The following is a 15,599-nucleotide window of genomic DNA, read 5'->3' as shown; positions in this document are numbered from 1 at the left end:
GAGGTGGAGGAGGTCCTGGGCCATCCACAAGACAAGCGACAACATGTTTATGTGTCACGTTGGCGGAATGACCAATGGGTTGTCCATGAGGAAATCCCGGAGGTCGAAGAAACCAAGAAAGTTGAACGGGTGGTGAAATGGCTTGTGACGGAGGTGCAGGTAAGCTTTGCTTCACCACCTGATCTTGCTGTCTAGTCAAGCTGTCTTACTTAGCTATCTGCACACAGGACTTAATGAAGACCACAAGGTACCGCAAGAAATGCTTCGACCAGATCGAGGGATCACTGCAAGCAACAAGGAGCTGACAGCGGAGGTGGAACGCTTGCGCCAGCGACTTGAAGCCGCCAACCATGAAAAGACGGTGCAAGAGTCCCAGAACCAGAACCTAGTGGTCTAGCTCAGTAATAAAGAGCGGGAAAGAACAAGTAAGTAGCCATTTTATCATACCGACTACTGACAAGTGCTGTTGCGTTGTTGGTAGTAACAGCTATAGTGCAGGCTTAGAAGCTGAAGTGATCCGTCTCCGAGAGGAGAACAGTCATGCGGTCGTGGAGTGTGATCACCTGAACAAAAACAATAGAAAATTGGTGCAAGACCAGTCGCAGCTCTGGGACCACACGACCAAGATGACAGAGGAGCTGAAAGGTAAGTTGTTCAAACCCCTTTGCTCATTTTTGTTGTCTGCCGTAGTTTGGAGTGGTCTGAAGTTTTAATAGCATGTGCGGTTTGTAGTTAAAAAAGTCAATGCAAAGAAGCATCTAGAGGCCATGATAAAAGACCGTGATGGCTGGAAGGCACAATGCCAAGAGATCATCAAAGACCGTGACACCTGGAAAAGCCGGTGCCAGGAGGTGGCAACGGGCATTTTGCCGGTCCTAAACCTCATCGATCCGGCACTAGTAGAAGATGTGCCAAGGACTCCGTAGCTGGGATTGATCGAGAGATGCCAAAAGGCATGGGGATGGTTCCAGGAGTTCGTGAAGGAGGCAGGAGAGTACGCAGGCGCACATGTGCTGAGCATGGTACGTGCTCACTACCCCCTGATCGATCTCAAGCGCCTAGAGGCTAGATACCCGAAGGAGGTAGATCCAGACAAGGCCGAGGAGCTACGGATGACCCAGCTGGACTTGTCGGCGAAAATAATTGGCGATATTAACCTGTGTGGAGGTGCGACACCACACGTATAGGGAACACCGTCAACAAGTCAGCTGGGAGCGCCATCATTTTCAAGCCAACCGACGTTGCCTGCGGTCTCGACCAGCCAGGCATCGGCGGGGCCATCTTCTTCAACTCGATCAATGCTAGAGTCCCCGAGACCCTTGCACGATGTTGGGCCCAGCGAGCAGCAGGTGCCGCGTGCCCCGACCAGCCAAAAGTATAGGCTATAGCTATAGAAGAAGATGTAGTTGTGTTATTGTAAACTTGGACCTTTTTAGGCAAGCTTGTAATAGCGTAATTGTATATCAGCATAAGCTTGTTTGTTTTGTAGAAAACGTTTTTAAGCTCGGATATCGTGTTGGTGTAACTAAGTTAGAACATGTTAGCGTTCTGTTTAGTTGTACCAGTTTAGTCGACACGTCATCCTGAAAGGTTTGTATGGCCCTGGTTTGTCTTGTGGTCGGGGTGTGAGGTGCGTAGCTTGTGCACACGTAGAAACACACAAGTCAAACCAGAGAGCACCTACCGATCACCCGTAGCGTAGAGAGCGGATCCCATGCACATGTTGGGAGGAACCGGAGACAGGGCCTGCTCCGAAAACCCGAGAAGGAATGGTGGTCGGTTTTAACTAGTTGAGTTAGAATAACAATAGACTTCAAAGTGACACATTAGAGTGGCCGGAGAAATCATAATGGCTTTGTTGAATTAAATCGAAAGTACAAGAGGGGTACATATCTTAGTAGTTAAGCATAGAAACGCCTAAGCTTGTCGATGTGCCATGAATTGGGTACGTCTGTACCGTATAGGTGAGCTAACCTGTAAGATGTTGGGCGTGTAACCTCTTTGATCATGAAGGGCCCTTCCCATGGGGTTGCGAGTTTGTGGACGCCAACCTGATTTGTCTTCCACTTCAGGACCAGGTCCCCTTCGAAGATTTCTTCAAGCGGGGTTTTGGGGTTCCAGTGCACCCTTTCCTTTAGGGGCTCTGTTTGTATTACGAGATTGGGATTTGCAATCTGCATCCCAACTCGATTCTTCTTGTCTCCACCTTCATTCATCTTTGCGAAGCATATGGGGGCTTCCAGCCCCATTTCGACTTCTTTCGCCATCTTTTCTGTCTGCGGAAGAAAGGAAGCGGTGGCTCAAAGATAGCCGGAGGTGTGTACCTCAATCTTCGTGATGGGATGAAGGCCCAGTACCTGCACTGCCCTTGGAACACGTCACTTGACGACTGGTACAAGAAGTGGTTCTACATCCGCGAAGAGCCGAACACGATCACACTGTGCGACGTGGGGTTCATTCCAGAGAAGAAGACCAGCTGGTCGGAGAAGCCTGAGCACCTAGAACAGATCCTAGAACTACTTGGGATGATCCCGTGGAGGAAACTGGATGGTCCGAGCATGGTTGGGAACTTCATCAGCCGAAGGATCCAGCCCTGCCAGAGGAGGGTACATCCCGACTATGAGTACCAGGGTAGCGTAGACCCAACGAGGACCAGACAAGAGGCGCTTGACAAGATCGAAGTCAAAGCCAGAATTGGAGAGCTATTTAACTTAGCCGATCCAAATTATGTCAGATTGAGCGACATCGAGCACACTTTCAAGCTCGCCCGACCTCCCCCAAAGGTAAATCATTATGCCTTGTACCCGTAGTTTTATGTTGTAACAGAAACTTACTGTGTTATCTCCTTTGTGTTTCCCAGATTAATGGTCGTGATAGAGCAACAATGTTCGTATCGCCACCCCCTGCTGTAGATTGACCGCAAGTTGGCGGCCCAACCGCCTAGACCAGCACCAGGACCGAAGACATCGACTGGGCAGTGCTCAGAGTTGGAGAGGAGGCAGCGACCAAGGCTGCTGGTAAGCGGCCGACGGCCAGCAAGCATCGTCAGGCGATCTTCACTCTGTCGGATGATGACACAGAGGAGGGAGAGAACGCAAACATCTTCTAACTCGTCCCTCGAAAGAGGAGGAGGTAACTGGAGTCGACGGAGCAAGGCGGCTCCTCCATGCCGGTGGGACCCACATCGCTGACCACTGTGGTGCGAAGGACAAGCGGTGGAGAGGTCGAGCACCAAGCCCCAGCATCGGTGCTGGATGTAGAGGGAGACCAGGTGTCACCCGCACAGCACGTGGGGCAAGCACGGCCGAAGAGACGTTCCTTTGCCACATCATTCGGCGCTTCCAATATGTAAGTATTAATAACTTTGATGTAAGCTTGCAATTTTCATTGATTATGGTTGCCTTCTGAACCATATCTCGGATATACTAGGTCGGCGTCCACCGAAAATCCAGATCAACTAGCCGAGAGCGGCATGGTTTTGCCGGCAATTGCAGAGAAGACTGCCCAGCAGCCGGCCATGGAGGAAAACATAGCAGAAGGTCCACCGGAGCCTCAGATCACAAGCGGTCAGACAACAGTCCCCGAGCAGGGTGTCGAGGGAAGAGCCGAGCCAAGCACAAATGCTCTAAGCACTAACCCTGCTGAGGGCGACACTTCAGCACCAAGGGTAACAGACTAGACCGAGGAGCAGTAGCTGGAGGTGATAGCACAGAGCACGTTTGCCGATGCTACGGCCCGTGGGAAGGCCATAGTGATCGCAGAAGCTGCAAACTCCGGACCAGCACTGCTACCCGAAGAAGAGGCCGAAGAGGACGAAGTAGAGGAGGTCCTGGGCCGTCCATAGGACAAACGACAACATGTATATGTGTCGCGCTGGTGTAACGACCAATGGGTTGTTCATGAGGAAATCCCAGAGGTCGAAGAGACCATGAAAGTTGAACGAGCGGCGAAACGACTGGTGACGGAAGTCCAGGTATGCTTTGCTTGACCACCTGATCTTGCTATCCAGTCAAACTGTCTTACTTAGCTTTTTACATGCAGGACTTAATGAAGACCGCAAGGTACCAAAAGAAGTGCTTCGACCAGATTGAGGGGATCACAGCAAGCAATAAAGAACTAGCAGCTGAAGTGGAACGCTTGCGCCACCAACTTGAAGACGCCAACCATGAGAGGATGGAGCAAGAGGCGCAGAACCAGAACCTGGTCGTCCAGCTCAGTAACAAAGAGCAGGAAAGAACAAGTAAGTTGTCACTTTATCACAACGAGTGCATGACAAGTGTTGTTGCATTGTTGGTAGTAACAGCTGTAATGCAGGCTTAGAAGCCAAAGTAGTCCTTCTCCGAGAGGAGAATAGCCGTGCGGTCGTAGAGTGTGATCTCCTGAAGGAGGACAACAAGAAACTGGCGCACGACCAGTCGCAGCTCCAGGACCACACGACCAAGATGAAGGAGGAACTGAAAAGTAAGTGTTCCAGACCCCCTTGCTCACTTTTGTTGCCCGCCTTATCTTATCATGGCATGACGTTTTAATGTCTTGTGCGATTTGCAATTTTAAAAGTCAATGCCAAGAAGCATCTGGAAGCCGTGATAAAAGAACGTGATGGCTGGAAGGCGTAGTGCCAAGAGATCACCAAGGATCAGGATGCATGGAAGAAACGGTGCCAGGAAGTGGCAATGGGCATTTTGCCCGTCCTCAACCTTATCGATCCAGCGCTTACAGAAGACGTGCCAGGGATGCCACAGCTTGGACTGGTCGATAGATGCCGAAAGGCATGGGGATGGTTCCAAGAGTTTGTGAAGGAGGCGGGTGAGTACACAGGCGCACATGTACTAAGCATGGTGCGTGCTCACTACCCCTTGATCGATCTCAAACGCTTGGAGGCTGGATACCCGAAGGAGATAGATCCAGACAAGGCTGAGGAGCTTCGGATGACCCAGCTGGATTTGTCAGCAAAAATAATTGGTGACATTAACCTGTGTGGAGGCGGGACAGCACCTGTACAGGGTATGCCATCAATAAGTCAGCTAGAAGCGCCATCAGTTTTGAGCCAACCGGCGAAGCCTGCGGTCTCGACCAGCCAGGCATCGGCGGGGCCATCTTCTTCAGCTCGACCAGTACAAGAGTCCCCGAGACTCGAGTAGGATGTCAGGAGCAGCGAGCAGCAGGTGCCACGTGCCCCGACTAGCCAATAGGATAGGCTATAGCTATAGAAGAAGATGTAGTTGTGTTATTGTAAACTTGTACCTTTTCAGGCAAGCTTATAATAACGTAACTGTATATCATCATAAGCTTGTTTGTTTTGTATAAAACGTATTTAAGCTTGGAACTCGTGTTGGTGTAACTAAGTGAGAACATGTTAGCGTTCTGTTTAGTTGTACCAGTTTAGTCGACACGTCATCCTGAAAGGTTTGTACGGCCCTGGTTTGCCATGTGGTCGGAGTGTGAGGTGCGTGACCTATGCACACGTAGACATAGACAAGTCAAACCAGAGGGGACCTGCCGATCACCCGTAGCGTAGAGAGCAGATCCCATGGGAGGAACCGGAGACAGGGCCTGCTTCGAAAACCCGGGAAGGAATGGTGGTCGGTTTTGACTGGTTGAGTTAGAATAACCATAAACTTCAAAGTGACACATTAGAGTGGTCGGAGAAATCATAATAGCTTTATTGAATTAAATCGAAAGTACAAGAGGAGTACATATCTTAGTAGTTAAGCATAGAAATGCCTAAGCTTGTCGATGTGCCATGAATTGGGTACGTCCATACCGTCTAGGTGAGCTAACCTGTAAGACGTTGGTCGTGTGACTTCCTTGATCATGAAGGGCCCTTCCCATGGAGTTGCGAGTTTGTGGACACCAGCCTGATTCGTCTTCCACTTCAGGACCAGGTCCCCGACCATGAAGAACCTCTCTTTAACGTTCTTGTTGTAGTACCTACGCAAAACAACAAGGTATTTGGCTGTACGTACGCAAGAATCAAGCCGCTTCTCTTCTGCACTATTCACTTCTAGCTCCCGCACTTCATTGATCTTGCCTTCATTGAAGTTCTCTACCCGTGCTGATCTGAAAGCTATATCTGCTGGGAGGACTGTCTCAGCACCGTAAACCATAAAGTATGGTGATACGCCGGTATTGCGACTGGGCTGGGTTCTGAGGCCCCAGACCACGGCTGGTAACTCTTTGAGCCATCTTCCGGGAGCTTTGTCATTTTCTCTATACATCCTCTTCTTCAGTGCATCCAAGATCGTACCATTTGCCCGCTCGACCTATCCATTAGCTCTAGGGTGCGCCACCGAGACGTATTTTACTACTATGCTCCTTTCATCGTAGAAGTCCCAAAAAGCGTTCCCGATGAACTGAGTACCTAGATCAGTGATGATGCTATTGGGTATGCCGAAGCGGTGGATGACCTGGTCGAGGAACGTGACAGCCTTTTCTGAGGATGCCTGTACCAGAGGCATGTACTCTATCCACTTAGAAAATTTGTCGATCAGCACAAAGACACATGTAAATTTCCCAGGAGCCGGTTTGAAGGGCCCGATCATATCCAGTCCCCAGCATGCGAAGGGCCAAGAGGCTGGTATTGTCTGGATCTCGTGTGCTGGTACGTGGATTCTCTTGGCGAAGACCTGACAACCCTCACAGTGGCGGACTAGCTTCTCTGCATCGGCTACCGCTGACGGCCAATAGAACCCTGCTCGGAAAGCATTGCCAACCAGCATTCTCGAGGCCGCGTGGTTGCCGTAGGAGCCAGAGTGGATTTGGTCCAGGAGATGTTCGCCATCCTCCTAGGTTATACACTTCATCAAGATTTCCTCCTTTGTGTTCTTGCGCCATAATTTGCCATCGACGAGCAGATACTGCTTACTGCGACGCATCAAGCGCTCGTTTTCTGTCCGATCAGTGTAACCGCTGCCATCTGTCAGGTACTTGATGAAAGGTACTCTCTAGTTGGGCTCATTAGTGGTCGGAGGTGGCTCGGTGGTGCTTGACGCCGGAACCGTAGCCACCAATAGCTGGTCTGGAGGCTTGTCGACCATGGGATCTTCCTCTTTGATGGAAGGCGTGAGTAGGTCTTGAACGAATACGCCATGTGGGACTTTAGCTCGGGATGATCCTAACTTTGACAGCGCATCTGCTGCTTGATTTTTGTCCCGGACCACGTGTGTGTACTCGATACCGTAGAACTTGCCTTCCAGCTTTCTGATCGATTTGCAGTATGCATCCATCTTTTCGCTGGTCATGTCCCAGTCCTTGTTGAGCTGGTTGATGACCAGAGTCGAGTCTCCGTAGACATAGCGACGTTTGACACCGAGCTCGACCGCAATGCGCAAACCATGTAGGCATGCTTCGTACTCGGCGGCGTTATTAGATGCTGGGAAATAAATCCTGAGGACGTACCGGAGCTGCTCCTTGGATGGTGACACGAAAAGGACTCCTGCTCCTGCGCCTTCGATGTTGAGAGAGCCGTCAAAGTACATCTTCCAGTACTCATCGGGCCCCTGAGAGGCAGGTGTGCTTAAGTCTGTCCACTCGACGATGAAATCGACGAGTGCCTGAGATTTGATTGTAGTACGGCTTGCAAATTCCAAAGAGAAAGGGCATAGCTCCATTGCCCATTTGATGATGCGCCCATTCGCATCCTTGTTACGAATAATGTCTCCCAGAGGGTACTCGGTCATGACCACCACATGATATCCGTCGAAGTAATGTTTCAACTTTTGGGATGTTATCAGTATGGCGTAGATCAGTTTCTGAATCTATGGGTACCTAGTCTTGGATTCATTGAGTACCTCACTGATGAAATAGATTGGTCGATGTACCTTGTAGGCGTGGCCAGGCTCATCGCGCTCGACCACCATGGCAGTGGAGACTACCCGATTAGTTGCCGCAATGTAGAGTAGGAGAGTTTCATCTTCTCTGGGAGCAGTGAAAATCGGAGGTGATGTAAGGTATTGTTTCAGCTGTGTGAAGGCAGCGTATGCTTCCTCTGACCACTCAAACTTCTCGGATGCTTTGAGTAGCTTGAAAAACGGTAGTCCTTTTTCTCCTAATCTTGATATGAAACGACTGAGAGCAGCCATGCATCCGGTAAGCTTCTGGACATCCTTCACCTTTTTGGGTGGCTTCATGTCTAAGACAGCTTTGACTTTCTCCGGGTTAGGGCGTATGCCGTCGTAACTGACAATGTTGCCAAGCAGTATACCAGAAGGAACACCAAAAATGCACTTCTTTGGGTTTAATTTCCATTAGAATGTATTAAGGGCTGCAAAGGTGCGTTCTAGGTTGTCAACAAGGGTATGTGCTTCCTTGGTTTTGACAACTACATCATCAACATAAGCCTCGACGAGGTCGTCTTTTATCTCGTCTTTGAGGCAGGCATGTATGGCGCGTTGGTAGGTAGCCCCGGCGTTCTTGAGCCCGAACGACATGGTCGTGTAGCAGTAGGCGCCGAAAGGCGTGATAAAAGATGTCTTGATCTGGTCGTCCTTTTTGAGAGCAATCTGGTGATAACCAGAGTAGCAATCGAGAAAGGAAAGCAGCTCACAACCGGCGGTTGAATCTACGACCTCATCTATGCAAGGTAAGCCAAAGCGATTTGCCTCCCTTTGTAGCGAGGAAGCAGACGACGGGTTGTCGGCATGGCTGAAGACGATGCTGGCGTGGCCAGAGCCAGATCCACCGTGGTTGGAGCCGTAGCCGATGCAGGTGAAGCAGTGGCCGACGCAGATTGAATCCGCGCCTCCTCTGTGGTCATGGCGATGAAGTCGTCGGAGCTAGTGGTCCAGGTGATCTGGCCGATGGTGAACGTGAGGCCGTTCGGCGTAGCCGTGGAACCAGGGATGATGACCATCTTGTTCATCTGGAGAGCAGTACGCACACCCCCTACCTGGCGCGCCACTGTCGACGAAATATGGTCGGCAGTCTACCTAGGGGTATGCCCAAGGTAGTAGATTATCGGCAGACAGATGCGCAAGCTACAAACAAGATGGTGACAGCAAGACAAACACGAGGTTTTATCCAGGTTCGGTCGCCGTGAAGGCGTAATACCTACGTCCTGCGTCTGATTGTATTGTTGTATGTCAATGAGAGATGTTTTTAGAAGGGTCCCCTGCCCGCCTTATATAGTCTGGGGAGCAGGGTTACAGATCTGGAAACTAATCCTAACCAGTTACAATTACCATAGGTGGCCGGATAAGGATTCATATTCTAACCGACCAGGATCTTGCTTGATCTCCAAGTTTGCCTTGATTCCTTACGCGGGACTCCGAGCAGATTGGTCGCGCCGCGCGTCATCTTCTAGTGGGCCAGACCCCCTGGTCCGGGCTGGCCCAAGCCTAGCCGTAAAGATATAGGGGTTAATACCCCCACACAGTTCAAATTTGACTTATACCAAAAAATTCCTTGAAATGCAATAAATTAATTAAATATAGCAAACTATTCCAGAAATATACCAAATCTTAACATGGAGTACCACATGTTGTATGTAGAGAGTAGAAAAAGTTTCAAGGGCAGAAGAGGGAAAAAGTTTAGGCTTTGCCGAGAGCCAACACAAAACACTCGGCAAAATGATTAATTTGCCGAGTGCCATCCAGAAACACTCGGCAAATAATGTCTTTGCTGAGTGTCACTAATGGACACTCGGCAAAGTGCTAACGGTAGGGCGCTCAAGCTGGCGGCCAGCGCATGTGCTGCTATTTTGCCGAGTGTTTCGTTATAATTTGCCGAGTGTTTACTTTAAGGCACTCGGCAAATAGGGTTTTCTGCCGAGTGCAATATGTTTGCCGAATGTTTCCACGGCGGCACTCGGCACACAACAGGTTTGCCATGTGCCCGATAGATTGCTCTCGGCAAACCCTCAGGCACTCGGCATTCCTACTGTTTCCAATAGTGAGAGAGAGAGTCGGGGAAGGGAAGGGAGAGTGTGTTACGTTCTGAGGTGAGGCCGGAACACACAGAGGCGTTGTTGAGGAGGGCATGGCCGATGCAGAGGACGTGGGAGGGGGAGGGCAGGCGCGGAGCTAGCGGGCAAGGCAGAGGTACTCCTAGGCGCCGTCGCCGTTGTGCTCCACCTGCTCCTCTAGGCGCTGCAGGCGCGCCTCGTCTTCTGTTGACATCACAGCCGCGACTGCCGCCACCATGGGGGGATTGGCTCACTCGCTGGGCTAATGTGGTGGACATCGGGAGCGTGGAGGCGGAGCCGTGGAAGGGAGGGGCGCAATCGCCTTGCTCGGGGTCGGCATTCGATCGATCGGAAGAGAAGGCTTGCAAAACAAATGGGAATGGAGGTGTCGTAGATTGGGAGGGAGGTGCGGCGCAAGAAAGGAAATAGCCAGAGAGGAGGAAGCATGCGCAAATCTCAGGCGGGTACAGGTGGCGGGTGCGGTGAGGCGTGGGTGAAAAAAATTAGGCATGCGTGACTGAAAACAATCGAAACAGGGTGTTTCGTCATATAAGTAAGGTCTTTTTCGCCTTAGGTCTGTCTGTCAGATCTATATCAAACATTAGATGGAAAATTAAAACACAACCGAGGGTGGAGACCTTAGGTGGGTAGGGGGCTTTTAGGTGATAGCTATTTTACAACTCTTCGCTCTTTCATAGTATAGATATAGATAGATAGATGTAAATGTGCTTATTCATCCAAGATGCCAAAAGGAGTGAAAAGGATAGAACAGTTTTATAAGACTACTACTTTCGCGAGCACTACATGACATGAGGTAGGTTAAAAATGGAACACATGACACAGTATTATGTTTGTGTGTTTATTTGTTGGAGACGTCAAAAAACACCAAAAGGCATGGAATGGTTTTATAACACTAGTAATCGTTATATATATTTGAAATGTTTTCTACTTTTATTACTTACGAGCACCACGTCATGTGAGGCAGGTCAAAAAAATATGGGTGAAAAAAACATAGCACGATATTATAATTAGCATCTAAAATATATAACAAGTGTGGGTTGTAAAATATATACAGTGTAATAATATAATTAGCTCCTAATATATAACTAGTATGATTTAATTTGGTTCGGGAAAAAATGTCTGGTTTAATCCTTAAAGTATTTATTTATACTTTGTTTTCTTGAGTAGAGTGGCACATAGGCAAATTTTGGCAGAGCGCACAAGGGAGAGGTGTTGTGGACTAGGTCAACGCCGCCACCCTTCGTTTCCCTTTCATGAGAAATGTTCAGCTTGGAGGTGGACGCCGGGAGCGTGGAGGCGGAGCCGCAGAAGGGAGGGGCACGATCGCCTTGCTCGGGGTTGGCGTTCGATCGATCGGAAGAGAAGGCTTGCGAAATAGATGGGGATGGAGGTGTCGTGGATCGGGAAGGAGGTGCGGCGCAAGAATGGAAATAGCCAGAGAGGAGGAAGCACGCGCAAATTTCAGGCGGGTATATGCGGCGGGTACGGTGAGGCATGGGTGAAAAAAATTACACGTGCGTGACTGAAAACAATGGGAATAGTGTTTTTCATCATATAAGTAAGGTCTTTTTCGCCTTGTGGTCTTTCTGTCAGATCTATATCAAGCGTTAGACGTAAATTTGAAACACATCTGAGGGTGGAGACCTTAAGTGGGTAGGGGGCTTTTAGGTGACAGGTATTTTACAATTCATTCGCTCTTTATAGTATAGATAGATAGATAGATAGATAGATAGATAGATGTAAGTGTGCTTATTCATCCAAGGTGCCAAAAGGAGTGAAAAGGATAGAGCGGTTTTATAAGACTACCAATAGTTGTTATACATATCGAGAATGTTTTCCACTTTCGCGAGCACTACATGACATGAGGTAGGTTAAAAGAAGTGGGTGGAACACATAACACAGTATTATGTAAGTGTGTTTATTTTTTGGAGACGTCAAAAAACAACAAAAAGCATGGAATGGTTTTATAACACTAGTAATCGTTATATGTATTTGAAATGTTTTCTACTTTTATTACTTACGAGCACCACGTCATGTGAGGCAGGTCAAAAAATATGGGTGAAAAAACACATAGCATGATATTATAATTAGCATCTAAATATATAACAAGTGTGGGTTGAAAAATATGGATTGTAAAATATATAGAGTGTAATAATATAATTAGCTCCTAATATATAACTAGTATGATTTAATTTGGTTCCGGAAAAAATGTCTGGTTTTAATCCTTAAAGTATTTATACTTTGTTTTCTTGAGTGGAGTGGCACATAGTACGCAATTGGGGCACAACAGACAATGGAGAGGTGCATACGCACCATGGTTTGATGGATGCATAGGTGCTATAGATGGCACGTACATAAAGGTTGAGGTTAACCGTGAAGCAAAAGCTGATTTCTTCAATAAGAAAGGCGAAACAACAATTAATGTTTGTGCCATCGTCGATATGGATGGCCGTTTTCACATACATGGGGGCCGGGAAGGCGGGGACATGTCATGACATGGCGGTGTTGAAAGACTGTCAGGACGATGGTTCGTTCCCACATCCCCCAGCAGGTTTGTGATGCCTTGATTGCTTGTTGTTTGTCCTTATTGGTGATCTGTTCATAGGACTATGTTTACACCAAAAATCTGGAAGAAGAGTCACTAGGACTCGAAAACTCCCAAGATCATGTCATCAAGGAATAAATTGCGTGCAGATCGAAAACAGCTGATTCGAATACAAAAACTGGAATCGGCTTTCTTCAGATAACTCCAGTAGATAACGACAAAGGCTATGATCGGTGCCAGGGCGAGACATGTTGGACTCTATAAAAAGAGAAAGATTAGAGTCTAAGTTATCTTAAATTAGGAATGTCTTCTCTAAGGTCAAAAATTGTGATAAGTTATGTTTAGACAGGAGTCATGCGTAGGTCCCGGGTATAAATATCAAACCCCGGCTATTGTAAATGACACACAATCAATCAAATACAAGTTATTTACTTTTTCGGCTCTGGCCCCCCTTAGGAGTAGGAGTAGAGTAGATCTCGGCGAGTTCTTCAGCAAGTACGGCTACATCGATCTGGTCGACCTCCACTGCTTGTCTGTAAGTACCGTCATGGCTTATACCTCTGTTCGTACGGCTGCATCGATCCGGTCGACCTCCACTGCGACTATGGTATGAGTTAGTTATCGACTCTTGTCTAGTTCAAGTACGGTTGCATCGATCCGGTCGACCTCCACTGCTCGAACTTGATTAAGGTCAAGTTATCGGCTCTATCTAAGGGTGGCGTTCCTTCGAGTAGATTCATTAAGTTACCGATATTGCTTATTGCTTCTATTATTTATTTAATTACAGCAATATCACTTCGCCCGATTGAGATTGATCCAGATCGGCCTTATATCTTTTTTAACCCATCGTTTGTTAATCTAAACTGATCTAATCTGCACTTTAAATGATGAGTTATGCTTTATCGGCTGTTTTATATCAATCTTGATTGTGCATAGCGTGCGATTAAGACGTGTTCGATCTTAAGTAGATTTATTGGTTAGTGAAAACTGTTCCATGGCCCGTTATCACGGCCTGTGTGAATCTGCCTCACACCCAACTGTAAGCACCGTGGAGTGGGGATCGTTAGTTGGTATATCTGTTTCTGAGAGGGCATGATCTTAACTGTGCGCTATGCCTGAATCGGCTGTTTTAGCCGATATCGAGCGCTTTCACGAACAGTTCACATCACAAGATCGTTGAAGTAGCGATAGGTTGAAAAATGTGTTAGCCTCATGATCTTATTATTGTATTACGGCCTGCATGATTCTGCCTCATGTCCCACTGATATTAGTAACAAGTTAGGGTCGTCGAGTCTATTGTTGTTTCTACGGCCTGCATGATTCTGTCTCATGCCCCACTGGTCATAGCGATAGATGAGATCTAATATATTCATTAGATTTATCTCTATTAAATGGTTGAATGATGATGAACTGTTTCTTTTATAAAGGAGCTCGGTTACTTGCAGTCATTGGCTTAGCATAAACTAATTACTGTTGATATCTTTTTGCCAGTGACCAATATTTGTATAAAACAATGATATTCATCTAGAATGATAACCGATTCTTCTTACACAACCCCATGAGCTTTAACCGATTTATTCTTACGAATATGCTGGAATCGACTTTTTAGTCGATTTCCTTTCATATCGGCTCTCAGAGCCGCACATTCGGGACTGTCTGGCAACATTGGCATGTTCCGCCCTTAATTACTGATAAACTTTCTCTCCTTGTCAATTGCAGGGTCAAATTGACTGGCACGTCTCGGGAGGAGTGCGTAGGATCGACCACCCCTACGCTGAAGCTAGGCGGATCTCCAGCTCCATTGAGCAGACCCTTCCGGCTTACTGCGTGTGTCCTTGGCACGGGACAAAATTCCATGTCAACAGACTAATTGGTGATCTGTTGTCATTTCTTATAGGCCGGTACTACCTGGCGAACACGGGTTACACGGACATGCCAGGTTACATGACCCCCTTCAGAAACACAAGGTATCATATCAACGATTTTAGGGGTGTAGAGTTGCAACAGTTGCAGAGGGAGGAAAAATTCAACTACATTCATGCGAAGTTGCGAAATATCATTGAAAGGAGGTTTGGGGGATTAAAAGAACATTGGCATATTCTGAACGGGGTGCCGTACTACAAGAGGATGAAGCAAGCTATGATAATCATTTCATGCTTTGCTTTAGAAAATTATTTGTGGATGCGTAAGTACGGAGCTGATCCACCTTCGTATGAGCTGCTGGAGTGAGTTGAGCTAAATCGGGGAACCCCAACCTCTGGAGTTAGGGAGTTAATATCTATGGCTGTGTGGAGTGGTATCTGATTTAGGAAAGTTGAGGTAATGCAGCTACTTCCTATCTATGTGGCTGTTGTTTTCGGTACTGAATTGTGGTACTTAATTACTCCTCAAACATTAGCACCTCAAAATTATAATTAGATAACTGTTAGTATACTAAGTTTTTCTTTGCATAGTTGATTACACCTCAATCATGTGAACCTGTCATTGCTGGTAGAATTGCAATGGTAGGATCAGGAGTGGTATGTGTTTTTGAGATATGTGAATGGGTAGCACCATGCTGAAAAATTACCGGTCATGCAGGTTCATCTACACATTTCGTTGCATGGGGATCTTTCTGTGCCTGATGACTTGCTCTGGGCATATTGCTGCTGAATCTGGATGCTGCTTATCAAGAGGCTAAGGAAAAATCAAGCAGTTGTCCTATGTTCCTGTTGTTTTCTGGAAGTCTGATCCTTATCCTCTATTAAAGAGCCTTTTTTCCCTTCTGTGAACCTGTGTGTAAGGTTGGATGTTGATGTTACTTGTCTTCCTCGATTTTTCAGGTTAACACCAGCGGATAGTTTCTTGGTCTGGCTGAGATGGTGGGTCGGGTTGATTTTATCAGGACAGTTGAATACTGGTAGCAGGACAAGTGGACTGGTTGCTTCCCTGTCAAGTGGCACATTGTGAAGGACATTCCTAACAGCTCGTTGAAGCACATCATTCTTGAGTATAACGAAAACAAACCAGTTACAAACAGCAGAGATACGCAGGAGCTGAGTTAAGTTCCTTTCAGTTTTTCTCTTGTTTTGTCAGTTATCTCCACTGATTGTTGATGGTAACACATTGTAGCAGAAATTCTTGATATGCATG

This window comes from Miscanthus floridulus, chromosome 9 (genome assembly GCF_019320115.1).
Source record: "Miscanthus floridulus cultivar M001 chromosome 9, ASM1932011v1, whole genome shotgun sequence".
In the NCBI taxonomy this organism is placed as follows: Eukaryota; Viridiplantae; Streptophyta; class Magnoliopsida; order Poales; family Poaceae; genus Miscanthus; species Miscanthus floridulus.
Note: the sequence above shows the minus strand (reverse complement) of the source record.